The sequence below is a fragment of the Venturia canescens genome, chromosome 2 (genome assembly GCF_019457755.1).
Source record: "Venturia canescens isolate UGA chromosome 2, ASM1945775v1, whole genome shotgun sequence".
In the NCBI taxonomy this organism is placed as follows: domain Eukaryota; kingdom Metazoa; phylum Arthropoda; class Insecta; order Hymenoptera; family Ichneumonidae; genus Venturia; species Venturia canescens.
This window is the reverse complement of record NC_057422.1, coordinates 745,352-765,202: the sequence shown is the minus strand read 5'-3', so window position 1 is coordinate 765,202 and position 19,851 is coordinate 745,352. Positions and strand designations below refer to the sequence as shown.

The following is a 19,851-nucleotide window of genomic DNA, read 5'->3' as shown; positions in this document are numbered from 1 at the left end:
ATTCCGAACAAACCTACTGGTTTAGGACGATAAAAAACAATACTGCATTGACTGTTATATACATTGAGACGTACTAGTTTATGTCGTTTCTGATTTTAAATGATATTCAGGACACGAAGAAGGGTATAAAAATTAATAGAACTTGTGTTGATTTGATTTTCATCACGAGAGTACAAACTTCATTCTATTTAATACAATGAAAACAAAAGAAATTATATTATTGTGAAATAAATGTTTTGAAATTAGTGTAATATGGGGCAAAATGGACACTTAAGGATTTAAGCAAGTTTCATTAATGAGCATATGGTCTTTCAACTATTTTTGAGTCCCAAAATTGATGCCCAGTACTTGTTTCCCGAATTTCATCAAAAAAAAAAAAAAAATTTGGGCAAAACGGACATGGCCCCTTAGCGGCATAAAAATCGAAAAACCGACATTTTTCGAAATACAGCCGTTCTAAGCGACTGTTCCCGAATAGAATGTGAACTCGGTAATATGGGAAAAGAAATGGGACCACTCAGGCTCCATTCCTTGGATGTAAATGAAAAAAATGAGTCAAATCTTATATCCCATTTCTGTCATGTTTTTAAGGAATGCAAAAAATCAACTTTAGGTTCATCGTGTTGGTGTATGTTTGGTGTTCGCACTATATCGGAGTCCCACCATTGATTCATGGTCCTAGGGCAAAACGGACACAGCCTCCAAGAGGCATAAAAATCGAAATATCGACATTTTTCGAAATGTACCAGTTTAACAGACAGAAAAAAAGCTCACCAAGCCAGCCAAGCCCTCGTTTTTTGAAGACGTTTGTTGCATTTTTTGCGAAGGGTTATATTCGTTGTCCTCTGAAGATTGGATTTACTGCGTAACATGCAAAAAATGGGCACACACCTTATGTACAAGTGTTGAAGACGAAGATGTCAGCTATGAGTGTGATTTTCGTAAAAAATGAATAAAAAACGTTTTTTCTTTACACCTCGGTCGAAAGTACGCAGTTTTTGCACCAATTTTCGTACCGAAAGTACAACATTTCTGCACTGTTAAAAATGCACGCGCGTCATTTGTCTCAGCGGGAGCAAATAATTTTGTCTGCATTCCGAAAAGGTTTGACATACTTTTATTGACGTGATTTTTTTGACGTTTGACGTTTAAATCGATATTGCCTACACAGTTTTTGAGAAAGACCGTGTCTAGTCGTCTGGAAACCGTATGAATAAGGTTATGTTACCAAAACAGCGCTAAACTGCTACATGTCCGGACGAATAACATGCATTTATTCTTCCAGATGAAATCGATGCGACGACAAAAAATATCTAATGTAATCGAATTGATGAAATATCTGAAGCAATGGTCTATTTTCAGGTGCATAGTGAAGCAAATATTCATATAAATTATCAAGTATAGTAGCGGGAAATATTCTTAGAGAAATTGTTAACTGCATGTAGCGGAAAATGAAAATGCGTGGAATAAATTTAACAAACGCGGTGACACATTACGAAAGTACACACTTATCTTTAAACGTATTGTCTGATCGTCCGGTTACCGTATATTTAGCATTAGCTTATTCGTCCGGATTATATATTGCTGCTGAGAACTTTTGTCGTGTGTACTTTCGTAATCCGTAGTCGGGACCATCCGGACTTGTAGCTTGTAGCAGTTTAGCGCTGTTTTGATAACATAACCTTATTTATACGGTTTCCAGACAACTAGACATAGCCTTCTTTAAACTATAATAATTGTATCGTTCGATTATTTATACTTGTTCCGTTATTTATAACCAAAAATAAAAAAAATGGCATAAGTTTGAACTCATTATTGTTGTTTTTTCACTGTAACTATATTTGTTGTTTTTTTTGTATTGATAGATGAACACTTCGGAAGAAACGTATGGGAATGTGGGGTAAAGTGGACACCCGGGGCAAAGTGGGCACTTGAAAAATTGTACATTTTGGGGCAAAGTGGGCACTTCCAAAAGTGAAGAAAAAAATAATTTTCAACATTTTTTTTTTCAACTCAGATTCTGGTTCCATAACTACTTCTACAAGTTTTTATGTGTTATTGCTCAATTAATTTGGGATAATAAACGAAAAACTTGGAAAATGTTAAAAATAAAAATTGAAAATTTACCTTTTTGTAAAATTTGTAATTTTACGAAATGATTATTTTATTTGTATTAATTACAAAAATCGCATCGGTAACTGACGTCATCATCGTCGACACCTGCACATGACGAAAATTTGGCGGGCTTCTTCAGTTTTCTCGATTTTGTTGATTTTTTTTATTGTAAAAGAAAATTTTGCGTGCCACCAGTGAGTTAATTTTTTTTTTCATTAATTTTTGTACGAGATAGTCAAGAAAGAAATGGGATAAAGATAGTTTTCTGTGAAAGAAAGATATTTAGAGTTGAGAGCTAAGTTTCTGATGCGGGAAAGAAAAATGTGTCTAATGGCCAAAGATTTGGAATTTTTAATCGAAAGTGAGATTGGATCAGGGCTGCGTTCTCCTTCTTGCAGTATTTGGTTTCTCATTTTCTTTCAATATTTTCCAGGTGACGTGATGCAGTGATTTCGTAACATTTTGAACAGTGCGGATGATGTTTATTCTTAAAACAAATTTTCAAATCAACTACGCATATAGAAAGGTACAGATAATATTTTGAGACGGGTGATTACTATGTGAGTTGCGTTTTGCCAAATGGAGGTAAGCGCGAACATTCACAATTTTAATAACTTCCTCTTACCAAAATTTCATTATAAAAAAAAAAGGTGCAAAGTGGACATAACAATTTTTCCTCGCAACGAAGTGCCCACTTTACCCCATTTTCATTTTTTTTTTCTAAAATTCAAATTTCTTCCAATTTGATTGTGCATGTGTGAAAATTAGTTTAAATTGTCATTTGAGCATTTTTTTTTCTCGGAGCAGGTGCCCACTTTGCCCCATAATTTTTTTTTTTTAAGAATATGGAAAATAAGCATGGGGTTTCAGTTTTTGGACACAACAGTAGACGAAAGACCATATGTGAACCGATACATCTAGCTTAATCGCTTAGGGTACCCACTTTGCCTCACATTCCCTTACTTTCGACCGGCTGTAAAGAAAAATAGTATACACCACACAGGCAGACGTTTGAAAGCCCTGAACTGCGCGTCAAATGCCCTTGGTTTCGCCTCGGGCATTATGACACGCAGTGCAGGAATTTCAAAATTTCTGCCCTTGTAGTGTAATATACCATTTCCTTATTCGTACTTTGATTACTATTGTGGTTTTTAAAAATAAGTCAAAAAAGCGAGTAGATAGTGAGAAAGTAGTTTGCGATCTATTTTGCTTTGAAACTTGAATTTTTTGGGGATGTCACCGTGGAATTCAACAATTTACCATGATTTATGATCAGGATATGATTTGGAACCGAAAAAAAAATTTTATGCATATGTTATGAAATTTCAATTCCGGGAAAGTCCATTTTGCCCCGGAATTCAACTTTATGGGGCAAAATGGACACTGTGTCCGTTTTGCCCTATATTACCCTATAATGTGTTTCGAGTTATAAATTTTATCACTAGCAACATGTGGCGCTTCAATCTAAAAAGTTTCGCTTAGTGTGCTAATTGATAAATAAAATTTTGCGTTGTAGTACGTTATTCGGCCGCGGTTTGTAAAATTTGTCGCCTCGATTCAATTATTTCGTGTAAAAGTGTAAGATTTGACCACTATTCGCTGGTGGCGCATCGTTCGTAAGATTTCTGTTGCGTATGAGCGATCATGCACAAACTCTTTTTAAATTGATCTCTTTCTTCTTTTATTTACCCTCATTAGTGAGGTTATACGATACTTCTATGTACCCTACTATTGAGTCAAGTCTAGTGAAGTGTTTTTTCTTTTTAATTTTTATTTTCGTATTTTATTAAGTAATCTACTTTGAAATCCCCTGGCAGGGACTCTGGGGTAACCGGCTAACAAAGTAGGAGAATTTCTGGTGAGGAAGAAGCAGAATTAACATTGTAGATGTAAGTCAAGGTATCACATTCCTCACTAATTGATTACTTGTGAAATTCCTGGGTCTTTTTCACAAGAGCGGTCGCTTAGCTTTTCGTGACTAGAAATTTTTCAAGTCAATACTTGAAAAATCAGCTCTACCGAGGCTGAGTCTGGCTTTCCTGCTGTGAGATACAATACGGCTTGAGCTAGTTGCTTAAGATAAATTTTTCATGATCTTGCTATTATTGTTTATTTTCTGTGCACAGGGTCTAACACAGATGGCAGCGGTGAGCCTACCAGGAAATACATTATGTTTCAATGATTGGTTGAAATATTTTATCGTTTCATTGGAGAATTAGAAAAGTACTTGAATTTTGAAAAAAATAATGATTTTTCAGGACGAGAGCCAATTTTCGAAATGGGTTTTACTATTTAATAAGACGAGTTGAAATTGTCGGACTAATATTCGACCATGGTACAAGGATAATGTCAATTTCTTGCAGTACCATTTTAGTTATATAGGAAAATACAATGATGATTCAAGAGAACAAACAGACTATAGTCGACCCTTCAAATGTCGTAAAGTTAGGGCAGCCCGGCTTATTTTCCTTTCCATATATATGTATGAAACGCAAGATAATTTTCACACTTCTAATTACCGTAGCTCGAGCAGTGGTAACGACGACGACGACGACGACGACGATCATGTCCAAGTGTTGGGTATGGTACATCGGGGTGCTCCGTGACTTTAAACTAGAGAGACACACGTGTATTATTCGTTGTATAGGACTGCCTTAACTCCCCGGGCTCGTCGGGTGTTCCGAACGTCATTGTTCTCTATCTTGCGTTTAAACTAAACTAAATTAGCTCTTGACACGTAGCGTGTGAGTATAACAACCTCGTGTAGATGATGAGGCCAATTCTCACGGTAGTAGGATTGACCTGGTTGTGCGCGTTCGTTTCTCTGTCACGAGCGAATTTATATACAGTATAAACTTGACGGAAATGCAATTCGTTTCAGAGAAAAATTATATTAGATTCGGTAGTTTTTGAAATTTCTAGTGATAGTTATATTATTAGTTCGCATATAGTATAATATAATTTTCAAAGCAAGATTGAGCACGATTTTCATTTATTTATCCGGTTTCCCAGACTCGTATCAATCCCCCGATGAATAATACATAAAATTTCACTTCTCTTTGCGACGCAAATTGAGTCCGGGCAAAAGTAAGCGGAAGGCATTAGTACTCCGGAGAAGAGCAGGTTCTTCAAAGATGGGACAACGGTTATTTCGCGGCTGACCATTCGCGGCCTCGTACTACTAGTTTCCCAACGGCTACTATCTACCCTGCATCTTTTTTCTCCGTTTTTACTCTTTCTCGCTCTCTCTTTCTCCGTCCATGAACGTTGATCGTGTCCTTCAACGTTCCCGAAGACCCAATCCTACCTAAAATACCATTACATGCCTCGTCTCAGAAATAACGTTGAAATATCCACTGGACTCGCAGTTCTTTCCCATGTTTATCCGCAGTAAGAGCTGCAAGTTCGCTATACACACTTTCGAGCTCCGGACGTTTTACGCTTCGCGAACTAGCCTCGTTCTTTGTTTCTTACGTCTTCGTCGTTCTACTCTTTCGTGCTTTCGTCCTCATGGTGCATCCCTTTTCAGGAAATTACACGCTCCGAGAACTTTTAAGATCTGGGTTATTCGCTCTTCTTTTTTTTACGGACTTCAATACTTTTGTTTTGTTATATCTTCTCATTTTTATTCATGGCCTTTTTTTCAATTCTTCTTCTGCGTTTCGTTTCTTATATGGTGTCAGTCATTCGAGTCGGTGTCATTTATTGCAAAAATTTATTTCATTCAATTAAGGTATGGTCATAGAAACCATCCAGAGGAACGTAGCGATAAGATTACCACCTTACTTCACATTAAATTGTTAACTTTTTTTTTCGTATACGAAAGAGCGTCGGTATGTCCGGTGTAAAGCATAGAAAGACCATAGAAATGTTTCACGAATTTCGTTATCATTTGTCACTGGGCGAAAACTCTTTTCAGTCATTTCCCAAGTGGAGGAGAAATTTCCGTAGTCGCGGGTCGATAGAGTTTGGCCGCTCTAACCAAGAGAAAAGAAAGACTCAAGTTCATACAAAGTGGATGGGTCGAGGGATATCCCCTCGACTCATTCGGGATACGTTATACTCGACCGGCTTTAGACATCGCCTCGTTTTAACGAGATCCGTGCTGGACTAAAATCTTTCATTATTCATCTTGTACGTCTCCTCTCTTATGATTTTTTCTTTTTTTTTTCACATTTTATCCCGTTCTCTCTTTTTCCACTCTTCATCTCGGTTTTACTCTTACGCTCATCCCTCCGAGTCAGTTATGAAAAAACCCGTCGAAAGCCACGTCGACCAAGCGCTTGAGAAATTTCAGTCCATTCTGAGAAAGATGTCTCTCGGCATACAGAGAAAAGAAATAGTTAAATGAGGATTGAGAGGAAGAGGCTGAAGAGACTGCAGGATTAGTACTTTATGATGTTATTGCAAAAATGATTAGCGATGATAAAATCGTCACTTCTCTTAAACTTTGAGCGTATTGACGGAAGTAATTAAACACGTTGACAACGATATCGGGTTCCGACGAGCGGCATATGGAAGTTTCCGTTCGCGTTGATACCGGTCCCCGAAGTCTTACGGTGAGCCGTCATTGTGGACTAAGCATTTTCCGTCGTCGCGAAACGTACATCCGAGCTAGATTCGTCTCGAACGTATTGAAATGTGAAAAAACATTGCATAAGACTAGTCAAAAAAGAAGTTGGTATATGGATTTTAAGAGTAAATAGGATAAAAATTTCGAAAACAATCGCTCCTATAAAGAGTCTCTGGGAGCGACTCGTCATAAATAATTGGACTTGTCTCCGAGTCGCGGCAGCGACTGGGAGATTTTTTTTAGCAAACTCATTGCAAGTTATCGGTGGATATGCTCGTCCAAAGAATTCAACGACTTATAGAATCAATGTGCGATGCTTACATTCCATGGCAACGACGACGGCGACTATCACGTACGAGTGGAGCGCATACTTTGAACTCTACAGTGTGTAGATGTGGTTAGATAAAAATGAGAGAAGTTGTACTCGAATCAGAAACGAGACAAGGGTTAGCGGATAATTCATGATGCAGATGGTGGAAATTGGACATACGGGGAACAACGCACCTATCCGTATTGATATATATTTATACACAGACGTATATACGACGAGCGTCGCGTCGAGTGCGAATTCCGGATATATGGAGTGGCAGAATTGCGGAATCGCGGTTGAACCACGCACCAATTGAGTCTACTCCGTTCTCTACTCTCCTTTCGTTCTCTTGCTCTTCCTTCATCCATATATATGTACGTATATATTTATTGGCGTATTTGAGAGATACATCTTCGTCTACTTGGTGGGGGGAACTCTCGGTTTACCGACTACGACACACTATACGGTAGCCGTTTTGAAATGACGTCGTTTCGTGAACGTGACCAAATGCGACCACGGGGTTCTAACGACGCGTGCTTGTGAACGTCATCCCGCAGGGGTCTCGGCAACCATTGCGGGAACAAGGCGGCACGTGATATTTCGATCTTCCCAACGAGTTCATGCATGCGTTTATATGCGTAAATTACAAGAATTTATCCGTACAGGCTGTTCTAAAATTCAGCGCCTATAAAGAACAAGATTTAATGCTGCTTCAGTTTCGGGCTTTACACTATGGTCGCGAGAACTTGTGTAACGAGCGTTGTGTAAACATACGATTGAGGATTGAGGCTTTACACTCGCCATGCTCACTATTATTCCGCTACCCCGAATTCGGCAACAATCATTTTTTTAATATTCACAAAAATAAAACTTTCTTGGATTGTAACGGTCTTGAGGATATATTTTGTAACACTCTGTACATAAATGGGCGTTAGTAGTTCTCTCTCAATCAATTTTGTACACGTATGCATGTATACGTATTAAACAACGAGCTCGGTCTCAGGCTCCCTCGGTTATTAACGAGGCTTTAATAGGACTAAATGGAGTTCGAGATCGGAGGGGGGCTGCTTCTATTGATGCTGGGGCGACGGACCCGTGCCAACTCACGAGCACACCACAGAACGTATCTTAAGCGAATGGAATGTTTAATCCCGCTCCGATGAAAGCCTTGATCGCCCAACGCGGTGTACATTTTCCTCCATATACTAGACATTTGACATTTAGTGCTTGATCGAATGTGGACTCGGTTCTCATTAATAATAAAATACTTGTCTGTGAAATCTCAGTTCAAAAGAAAATTATTCATCATTGGAGGAGAAAACCACCGAATCGGTGGAGCCTTTGTTCCCTGAACTAACTGTGAAGTGCAATAATATCCGCTAGGGTTGGTGCTCGTGTCGAGTCCGTCGAGAGGGCTTAGGGAGGCGCCATTAATGACCTCGGCGAGCTAATTAAAAGGGCCAGCGAGGTGGATCGTGAGAGTGGATGACAGGGCCAAGTAAAGAGCGAATGCACGTGACTCGAAACTTCCTCGGTCGAGGTAAATATGTGTACGGAAGCTGAGAACATTATTAAATAGAAACTCGCGTGTGTGATGTGTGTGAATCACAAGCCAGCGAGTTCATTCGAACATCAGAAACCACAAAAGCTCTTCGTAATTGAAATAACTTTGAGGCTGTATTTACACAGGAGAATCATTGAGTCGCTAAAAACAAATCGATGGAATTGATTTCGCCACATTGATTCGGAATGTTCGATCGTTAAATAAAAATATAGGAAGATCGACGTGCAATCACTGGACCGAATGTTCATTGGTACAAAATTCGCTTGGCCACCGCTTGGTTGGGTGCATGGATTTCAAGACGGATACGGTAATGTATCCGCGGCAGAGAGCTTTGTATTAAACAAGATTGATAGACCGATCGCTCCCTCTGTAATAGTCAGTGCCGCCTCGTCCCGACGCTTGTTTGTATGCTTTTCGAACACATATTTAAGCTTGGTTAACGGCGTCTCTCAGACGACCATGACTATTATTACACCGAGAGCCCTTGTGGGTGCGAATTATCCAGCAGATTAGGCGAGACGTGCGCACTGATGTTTGCACGCACACTCGGAGTCGAGCGTTGAACAATTCGGCGTTGACGAGACGTCGCGACGGAACGATCATCAATGAAGTGGTTGGGGCGAATAAGAAGAAAAAAATATTGCGGGAGCCGAATCAAAAGAAGGGAATAAATTTATTCATCACAGCTCTTCAAACGAGCGGCTGCATGAAAATTAGTTGCGTGACAAATCGACCAAGTGCACGTGGTCGAATATTCCGATGAAACTTTAACCTTGCAGAAAACGCAGTCATAATACAATATATAAATAGTACACAGAACAGAACAGAACGCATATAGTAAAATTCGTAAATATTTGTGAATTGGGACACAATCATCGAAAAATAGTATTCGAATGGTTTTAGAGTAGGTAGACCAGTATGACGGCGTCGCTGCAATATTCCCATAGAACAATGTCAATAACGACGGTAGAATGATGGCCGAGTTATGGCAAAGTAACAATAATCACAGTACCAGGCTGGTGCATGGTACAGCGATGATTGAACGCAACACGTAAATACTGGTATATTATACTTATTTTCTTTCTAAGTAATAGACACATGCAACCAGTTTTTCTTATGCATTGTGTAAAAACTTTTTCTTGAAAGTAAATACATGGAAAGGTGGAAAGAATCGCATAACCCCGGACTCACAATCAGTTGGGATCGAGAACTGTTGCAAATTTGTAAAAGACGCGACTCTTTACGGTTGAGTTGAGTCAACACGGATATTGGGTAAGGTAAGGGGGGAGAAAAAATATGAGAGAATTCAGTGCGCACTTACCCGGTGAGCCGATGATTGGAAATCTTGCACAACACGCCGACAACCTTCTTGATTTTGCCTCCGCAAGCGATGTCGAGTCACTAATATTAGGTCATAAAAAGAGAACGGCACTCGAGGACCGGGTATTTGTTGTCGATATATAACGGACTCGCGGAATTCAATTCGATGCTTGAGCACGCCTGCGATCTTGTGCACGCATCCTTATCACGGATCCTGCAAACAAGAGTTCAAATAGAACAAACTTTAAATCGGATTACGTACATCGAAGTTGGTACAAGTTATGGGGGAGCTCAACAAGCAGAGTAGTCGACGAGAGCTTAATTTCGTTCCCTCGTTTCCATTCGGTATGTGCCAAGCGTTGGCAAACCAGAAGAAATGATCAGACGACATCTAATCGTGCATGTATATGTCATCCGGTCAATAATACTGAGTTAATACGTATGTCTTTTATTTTACTTCCTCTGGAATAACGATGCGTAAGATCCTTGATGTTTATTGCTCTGAGCCGAAGCTCCGACAATCGGAAAAATATCATCACTCTCAATCGGCAACAAATTTTATTTACCTTATTCGCTATTCATTTTTCCGTTTACTTTTGCGTTGTTAACTTTTGCGCGCAGAAATTTCAAGAAATTGAACAAAACACCCAGAACAATCTGTAGTTTATAAAAAAAGCTTTCACCGAAAACCGATCTTTGATACAACTCAAATGTAATGTATTTCAAGATCTGTTGCCAGCGTTTTCCAATATAGCGAAGCACGTAGAAGATCTACCCCGTGGGAGCCGATTATATACTAACGGCGGTGGTACTGGCTTCGTATAAATCAAGATTATGCACGGTTAAGTTTACCGTCGTTGTGGATTTGATGCAAAATCAGGTTGGATCAGATTCTTCCCTCGTTAAATCCAAACCGATCGATGAGCGGTGCATATTTCAAAAAATTCCATCAATCGGGGTCGCTCAAATCGAGGTCACGGTGTAATATTCACACATACGATGTATACGATGAATAATAGTATTTTTTATCTCAAGCTTTGGCTGAAATTTCTCTCGGAATGGGCACCATTTTTATTTTCATGTTTGTGAAATATCACAGTGAGATTAAACAAAATCACAATTTATTCCAAAGTTTTAGAATGTTGAAATTTTCACCGTAACATTTGGTCGCTCTAAGAGGGAAATAAAAACAATATGGTGGCTAAGGAGGGAACGGAGGTATACGGCATGTTGGAGTAAGTATCTATGTAATAGCAACGAGGTTTCGCTGTATCGAAGGATGTGTAACACGATCGACTTTGAGAAAGCATCTGGCGACGATGGGCTTCCCGGAAAAAGTTATTCGTTGGAACAGCATCGTGCCCTTGTGAGTACAGAGTAAGGATACGCGTATGTGTGGGCGAGCGCGCGCGTGTGTAGACTCGCGAAGAATAGTCCTGATTTCAGTATTCCTCGTAAATACACCGGTAGCCACTCTTTACGTTCCAGGGGATCGTAAATCCTAATCGAATCTCCTCTCGTTCGTTTCAGACGATCGGGAGGAGATTCAAAATGTATGGCATGGTTATATACTCTTATAAGTTGTCCCAAAAGTAGTGTCCAACGTGTCGGGTATGTATATAGGAAGTTTAATTGTAAAATAGAGTCTCTGGGTAATTTAGTTGCAGATTCATGGCAAGATATATTTTGGCTTTTTATTGGGACCAGCAGACCCTTTATCGTAGGCAACGCTGCTCCCTCAGATCAACGGATTGTATGGTCGTGCTCCAATCGATCAGTTGATACGACTTTATTAACCGCACATTGGTCGAGAAAAATGCCAACGATTCCTCTATTGAGTCGATCGCTTCAACTGCGAACATCATAGTACCAGAGGCCAAGAAGAAAAGATATGTATACGCGGCGGGTATGCAATGGCTGCCCATAAGGACAGCACATACGCCCCTTTTGTAGAAAGATGTATACAATACCGAACGAATTGATCCCCGTTATCGGTCGGATTCCGAAATGATCGTTATGGATGATCGCACGTGGGCCTAGCGGGGATGAAATACGATAGGTGATGAAACATATACGTACACATGTAACATATATACATGTGTTCATAGATATACATCAGATTTATTCGTGTGCCTGCGAGCGGTCTCGTTACCTGGAACAACGACTCTACACGATCAATCCCGAGTCCTCCCTCATTCCTCCCTTTTTCTCTCGTTCCTCGATTCGCGTGATCAACGATAATTCCTGCTCGTTCGAAAAATACTCTTTGTATCGAGAGGATCAAATCGTAAATGAAAATCGACGTGCAAGAGAACGAAAGAGAAAAAACGGTGATCACATACACGTGAACCGAAGTACGATGGAAAATGATTCCGTGTTTATGATTAAGTCTCGTGTATGTTTATAATATCAATTTGAAAATACGGAACAATGCATATGTGAATCATTTTTCCATGAAATGAGATTGAATCAGCATTTGTCACGTAATATTTTTTATTTGGAGTCTTCTTACCGGGGACATTTCGTTTGCACTAACATCGATTATTTATACGATATGATTACATGAGCATACATCGAAGTGGGCAATCTGCCAGATCAGGCTTCAATGTTCGAATCATTCGACGATATCTTCCACAGGTTCAATCGAGCCGTGGACCGATTGGAGCGAGGACAAGACGGAAGAACATCGTGCATCACTGATGAAAATCCAGATACGTATCTCCCACTTTTCATTGTATAAGCAAATCACTGCCAGAATCAATAGAATTCGATCGTTGATTTTACGTATATCATTCGTTATATTTTCGTGTATGAATAGTAGCAGTCGGAGAAATTGGTATGATTTACAAGTTGTATACTCATTTATCACGTGCATGCATAAAGCATTTATATAGCGATGCAAATATGGAAGGGTACTCCAGGACTCGTTTTTCGACCCGCCAAGATCTTTAGTAAAATTTCTGACAATTGTGTATACACGTGTACAGTGAAACATTGCAACTCCAAATAGTATGAGTTTCTGGGTCTGACACGTTGATTCTGGATTGAATTTTGGATGCAACTCTGGCCGAGCCGATAGCGGATAAAAGAGTGGCGAAAAAGGGCGAGAGCACTCGAGAGTGGCAATCGCTTGGATGGAAAAACCATGAAAAATTGTCGAGGGAACTGCTTAAAATGCAAAGGTGAAAGCGTAACGGTGAGCAAGGAAGCTTCGTTTATAATTCCTCGGATCGAAGAATACTGCTGCGCATTTCTTTTTTAAAGATTTTGTCGAGACACGGTAGACGGCGGATAGAGAGGAGATTGAGAAAAGCACGAACTGAAATAATTCTAATAGGGTGGAGAAATCTCGAGTGTTTTTGTTGAACTAAATTCACAGGCTCACTCGTTCGAGCTTGATTTACGTTAAGCTGAGAAGGAAAAACAAAAAAAAAAGATGTGGAAAAACGAACGATCCGCTAATATGTGGTGTCCCAATACCGTTGATTACTCTCATAACCACACACGTTTAGGACCGTGGTTAAAAGCTTTTTGTTTCATCAAAAAGGATCGTTATATTTTCTCATGACGAATCGTCATTTCTCGAAATGACGCGGTTTGGTACGAGCAAGTCGCTGTTCGAGCGGTTAGGAAAGAGGAGATCGATGGTGAGACACCCTGTATAATACCCATAATGTCTGTGCACATGTAGTAAGCCAAGCCACCGCTTCGATCCCTCTTTATCCGCTACGAGACACGTCAAGAGGCGTCACAATTTATATACGCCATATTTCCTCTCGAGATTTCCGCTTACTCCGCGCAGTGAGTCACGCGTGCGAATAACGCTATGGGGTGGAAGCCAGGCTGGATAGAGAAACGAAGGAGCAGCCACAACGTGGCAGCAAAGTATTGCATTTTCATTCCTCGTTTTCAACCCCCTTGGAAGAGCGAACGAGTTTGACTCTTCGATGCTATACCACTCATTTTTTTCATTCTTCTCGTGCCGTTTTTCTCTTCACCTCTCGTTCTCTCTCTCTCTCTCGTGATTCTCTCAGTCAAACTCTTCCCTTTTCCTCCTCGCTTCACCCCTTTCGCGCAACTCTTGGGAGACCAACGAGATACGGAATTTATTCCGACACTAAAACATCCCTCGCGTGAGCCTCGGATGTATCAGCATCTGGTACACAGTAGTACCAGACTTGTAGCGAATAAGCCTCCCCTTGGTCTTTCCTTCTTTTCATTCTCTCCTTTGCTCTCACTTATTCTTCGCCTCTCGTTTTATAAAATCCAAGACCTTCTCGATTACAGGTAGATGCAGATTTTATACTATTTTTGTCTTCTTGACTCGGAGTAGTGAAATCTAAGTTGTTCATGTACGGACTACATTTCTTCTCTTCCAAATGTCAACATCAACGAAACGTATGTGACCTTGAATCGAAGGAATTTCATTTTGACGTGGTTGAAAAATAACAACGAATTTTCAATGTTTTGAGCCTTTTTAATTGTCGATCTATCGATCATTTTTCAAGATGCAGAAAAATTAATTTGAAAAAAGCTTAAACGTTTGCACAAGAGGCTTCGTATTCAGGATTAATTGTGAATATAATTTTTTTCTTGAGATTTCCTTTTTCTTCAATACTTATCATCAACGAACCAACAAAGTTCATTTAGTGAAGTTGAAACTGGTGGAAGGAGTACGAAAAATAAAGACAAAACCGAAGAAGAACTCCAAGAAGAATAGAGTGGATATATACGATGTGATGGGAAAATTTAAAAACACAGAGGTCGACGACAGAGAGAGTACAGTACACCTTGTGATAAATTATGCATCATTTCTCATGAGAGAGCTTTTCCACGAGAAGAGCTCAAATCCTCAATCGGAGTGGAGGGGGGAGATGCGGAAAATGGAAGATAGGCGGAGGTAAAAAGAAACGAAAGAGAAAGAAAAGTAGATGGGGTCGGGCGAGCGGTTTTTCCACTGTCACGAACACGATCCGGGTAAAAGATATGCGACGAGGACGTGAACGAAGACGAGCTTGGTTCGCGTCGTGTTGACGTGGCTTCCCCGGGCAGTCCCGCAATTGTCAGCGGGGATCAGTAACACCGCTGGATAACTTAACGTCGCGTGAGAATGACGTTCGGTGTCAGCGAGTTAGTATTTACTAGAAAACATCACGAAACCAGATACAGATCGTAAAGATCGTAGTTAACTCGGCATGTTAGTTTGGATAGCATGCGGGTTGGAATCAGATCAAATCCTGGTGGGTGGCTGTCCGATGAGTAGCTGAAAGACTTGATAAAATTGATTCAATTGTGTCCCCGGGGACCCAATTTCGATTTTTTTATACATCGAATTTTTTAATAAATCTCAGATTATCAAATGCCATTGACCCAATTAAAGGGGAAACAACGACCCAGTCGATTCTGCATTTATTTGTATCGCGATTTAAGTTTGTGTTATTTTCCAATAAAAATCACCGCAAGAGTATGTTTGCCTGCACACTGAACGATTGGACAAACCTATCACGTACCTCCGAATTCATGTGCACACGCACCGAATGTTCGAATCACGTATAGCACTTATCCCCGTGAGTCTGAACTTCCAACGCCACTTATATAGAATCATTGGCGGATATAAACAAAAGGTTATGTGTACTGGACGGCGCGTGCGGGACGTCCGTGAATACGAATTACCAAGGCACGCGTCGTATTAGACAATCGATATTTATAGCTCATTTACCTCTCAGTTTTCTTCGATTCTTACTACTACTAGTGGAATAAAGTGTGCTGAGAAGATTGAATTATCGAAAACACTTCTTCTATTGCTATTATGGTGTATCTTTGATAACACACAACAATGCTTCAAGACTCATCGTAAATTAGACAGATTACCTCAAGAGTGATTTGTGTAAACTGTATTGTGTAGTTATATACTTGGGAAATGAAACTTTGAGAAGGATATACTACTTTATATTACTTGATATACATGTACAATTTGGAGTATAGTTATCCCATTCTCACAGTGTTATAACCATGGGGATAAACCCTCACGAGGTTCTAGACACAGGTATGCTGCTTCGACCTCTGACCGCTGGTTTACAGACTCACGCCGCTCGTTGAATTATGCGACACGTTACAGCCACGTGTTGACGCATCGTCGTCCGATGCACCCACATTTGCATAAAGTACCATTTAACACGTCGTATACGTCAGAAGTGTCGCATATCACTCGTTAAGATATATCATACGATTGGTATCTTTTGCTCTATGTTCCTTGGATACACCATCAAAATTACCCGAGACGGATCGGTAGAAAAAACAAACAGATCCACGAACATACGTGATTTCAGCTGCCCAGGTACAATTCTGACGTATTTCGGTATTTGCAAAGAGTTGCAACCCATACCTGAGCAATGATGTTGCTAACTTTGGCCTTGTTTTGGTCAAAAAGCAATACCTTCCCCTTTCATATTGGTCAAAAGCTTCGATTGTAGGTTATGAAATTCCCAAGATACATTATAAAAATAGCCGCAAACGTATACAAAACTCACTTCAAAACCGCAGTCGAGAATTGTTGTTGGCATGGCGAAGAAATGTTAACGGTCAATGTCAATGGGTCAAAAAAAAGCCGAGAGAAAATATATTTAACTATCCAATCCGTGATTCGCGGGCCGCGTCATATATCCATGCTGGCAAGGCCACAAACCAAGCGTCTCCCTGGAGCCATTCATATATTTTGCAATATGCGTATATCACAACCCCCTATTATGGGGTATACACGTACAGCGGAAACCCTCGCGTTACTGCAATATTTCTACGTTTATGTGTGCACCGTGACATATAAACGAGAACATCAGTATAGATACGCCCGATAAGCTTGTAGACAAGAGCCTCGGATTAGTCGAGCTTTTAAATATTTTGCTGTTCAACCGAACGTGATATGCCTTATGCTTGATCGTCCGACGAAATTCGATAACGAAATTCTGACCTCAACATTTTTCCGTTTTGGAATGATGCTTTGAAAATTGCGGTTTTCTCATTCTAACGATGAATAATTGAGTCCAAAGCATCATCGCTGGCTCGCAAAGTGGATTTTTACGGTGTCAATCGGCGCATTTAAATTCATAGGCTGACTACGATAAAGTCTGAAATATGCGAGCTAAGAAAGCCGAGACAATATATAAATTTAACTTCGCAAAGCTCGAACCATCCGTAACAACGTAACAATCTCTGCCATTTGTTTTTCCACTTGGCCCATCAACGCTCGAAGAATACCGGAAACGCAACTTTCAGTCGGCGTTTTCCACCAAACCGAAAGGCTCTTTAACCTGTTTTTTTGCCGAAGGAGTCGAGAAGCTATGGAGGCGGAAGAAGAATGGCATTCTACGATATTATACCTCTTCATTCCCTCTAGGTTGAAATAATCCCGTTTCGTATCCTGGGTGGATTAAGACAAGCAGACAATGAGATTCAATGCGGAAGCTGATACCACAAATTCCAGCCCACAATACAACGTTGACGGAAACGTTACCGAGGCATGAGCCGCGTAAACGCCCTCTACTGACATAAATAGGTAAATGATAAAATATCTTGCTCTACGAAGTTGAAATTTGAAGATCATCCAAGTTGACGTATAAGACTGGATATAACTTGGATTATAAAGCCAACAAAATACGTTAAGACTATGCGAAACCTCTCTTAGATAGGAAAGGATGCAGGTAATTCTCATCATGTTGTCTCTGCATGAAGGAGGATATCCGGTGCGTCAGCTTGGATTCCTCCCGCAACCGTGTTCCTCAACTGCGACGCAGGTACGCGCAGCCGAGTCAAAGATCAACTTCTTAGAAACTCGTACCCCCTTATGTAAGTGCAAGGCCCAAAACATCATCAACTTCGAGCGACGATGACGGATGCGAAGTTGGCTATTTTCTTGCTCAGAGGAGATAGTCGTTGCAGTCAAAATTGCTCATATACACGTGGGAATAATTTCCTGAAACTGAATAGCCTGTTCTGGACCCTTGCAAACCTCTAATGGTACTATCCTTTCCCTTCATCGCGACCTTTCTACTCCCCTGCGATGCCATCATACTCAGCTCACAAAGCACCGAGGTTCGTAACTCAAGGCATCAAACTTTAGTCATCTTTTCTTCGCGTGATACTTTGGCACAGTATTATGCACGCAAAATAAGTTTAGCCACTTAAAACCATAACATTTCATAGTTCTTTTGTCCTTAGTTAATAACACATCATTATCCATCATTGTAGGGGCTCTCATTTATAAGGAGCATTTTACTTTTTCTCGTTAGATTGCATTTATTACTTCGACCTCGTGATTTCAAATGCAACCCGAGGATACGTCAGCCTGGCTACACCACCTCACGATTCGACGAACGCTGCCTTCGATCTTTTCCCCTAACCGAACTCTCCAATTGCTTTTTCAGGAAATTGACTTTTGCACGTTGGCGCTGCAATTTTAATGACCAAAAAGAGAGGTGGTCTCTGGTCTATATACCAACAACACGATTGGACATCCATGTACAGTAATTATATTTAGAAAATGAATTGGAATGAAATTTTGATTGAATTTTAATAGCATATTGTACAGTCAATTGTTTAGCGATGAACAGTAAAGGCATATGAAAATAATGATTACGAACAATTCAGTCGCATTATTCGTCTATCAATATTAATGGCACATGCCATTGTATGTAAACAGTCTGATAGTAGAGAATGTGCTACGAATTTTGAATATGATCTTCAACGGAGTTGATTCAGTTCATCTGTCTGTCACACTGTTCGTGTCTCTTCCGTAAACCGATGTGTTGAAGCATCGTAAACCGATAATTCGAACGTTACCACTGACTATGACACGTTTAACGAGCTATAATTCAATAGACTGCATCCACATGCGATGTTTATGACCGGAAGCATTGGAAACAGTCTCCAAAATCCTTGGAGCGAAATTCACGCCCATGCTCGATGCGATTATGTGCAAAGCATTGGCTCCATTAAATGCTATTTCTATCCACGCGTAGAAAAGCATCAAGTTCTCAACTTATCATCCAAACTCAATGACATTAATTTTTTTGCCCGATCGTTAGTGGAAAACAAAATTGTCTCCTCCAATTTGAGTAAATTTGATGGAACGAATGAAGCTAATATTGATTTATGCAGTCTAATGAAATTAGTTAAATCTTGATTAGTCTATGACGTATAACAATTTAACGATGGGCCCAACTGAATAGTCATAAGGGCTTTCATCGATATTAATTGTGAGATCCAATTGAAAAATGTGAATAAAAGTCAATCGTTCCACTCGGCGAAGTTTGGATTCTATTCCCTTTCTTTTTATTCGACCTTTGATTGAACGAGGAAATAGGAAAGGAGAATAAGGAGAGGCTTGTGCTTAATTCGAACCGTAAAGTTTCCTCTTTCATAGTTCTGTCTCATTCAGCGAGAGTTTAACGCGGAGCCAGTTTAATGCCTATTGTTCTCTCGGAGATGCGACGAGAATCCTCAATATCTCTTATCTGTGCTCGCTAAGAGAATTTTATATATAAATGTCAATCCGAAGAAATTTTTAACTTATAGAGTAGAATGTTCTTGATAACGATATTTATACGGTTGTGAAAATTCGTCTTTCTCTAACATTCCTAGTTATGTTGTAAATTAAATTAAAGGTTTCACCATTAGATGATTTTTCATTTCAAGATCCGCATAACATGATGGATCGGAACAAGTTGAAAGCCATTTTCGTGTAGAACACGATTGAAACGTGAATGATGGGTGATCAAAGTGTACTCATATTTGATCAAACGAGGGTATAAAGCTAGTCCCTCGGATTCACAGTGTTATTTATTTGGTGGGGGTGAATAAATGTTCAACGAGCTACTGATAAGGGTTTTCGAGATGGGCTTTATAACTCAAGAGTTTTGCCTCGTAATTTTAATAGTTTTGGACGCAGATCCGACATATAACAGATATCTTGAT

The 19,851-nt window shown here is 40.0% G+C and overlaps 1 protein-coding gene across 9 annotated transcripts in view; it reads right to left on the bottom strand.

The window, feature by feature from the left end:
• The window catches only part of kek5 (kekkon 5), a 184,563-nt gene that overhangs the window by 91,768 nt on the left and 72,944 nt on the right, over positions 1–19,851 (bottom strand). For all 9 annotated transcript variants that reach the window (XM_043410815.1, XM_043410813.1, XM_043410816.1 and 6 more), the window contains one exon: positions 9,884–10,096. The gene's annotated coding sequence lies outside the window, so the exon portion shown is untranslated. The remainder of the gene's footprint in view (positions 1–9,883; positions 10,097–19,851) is intronic.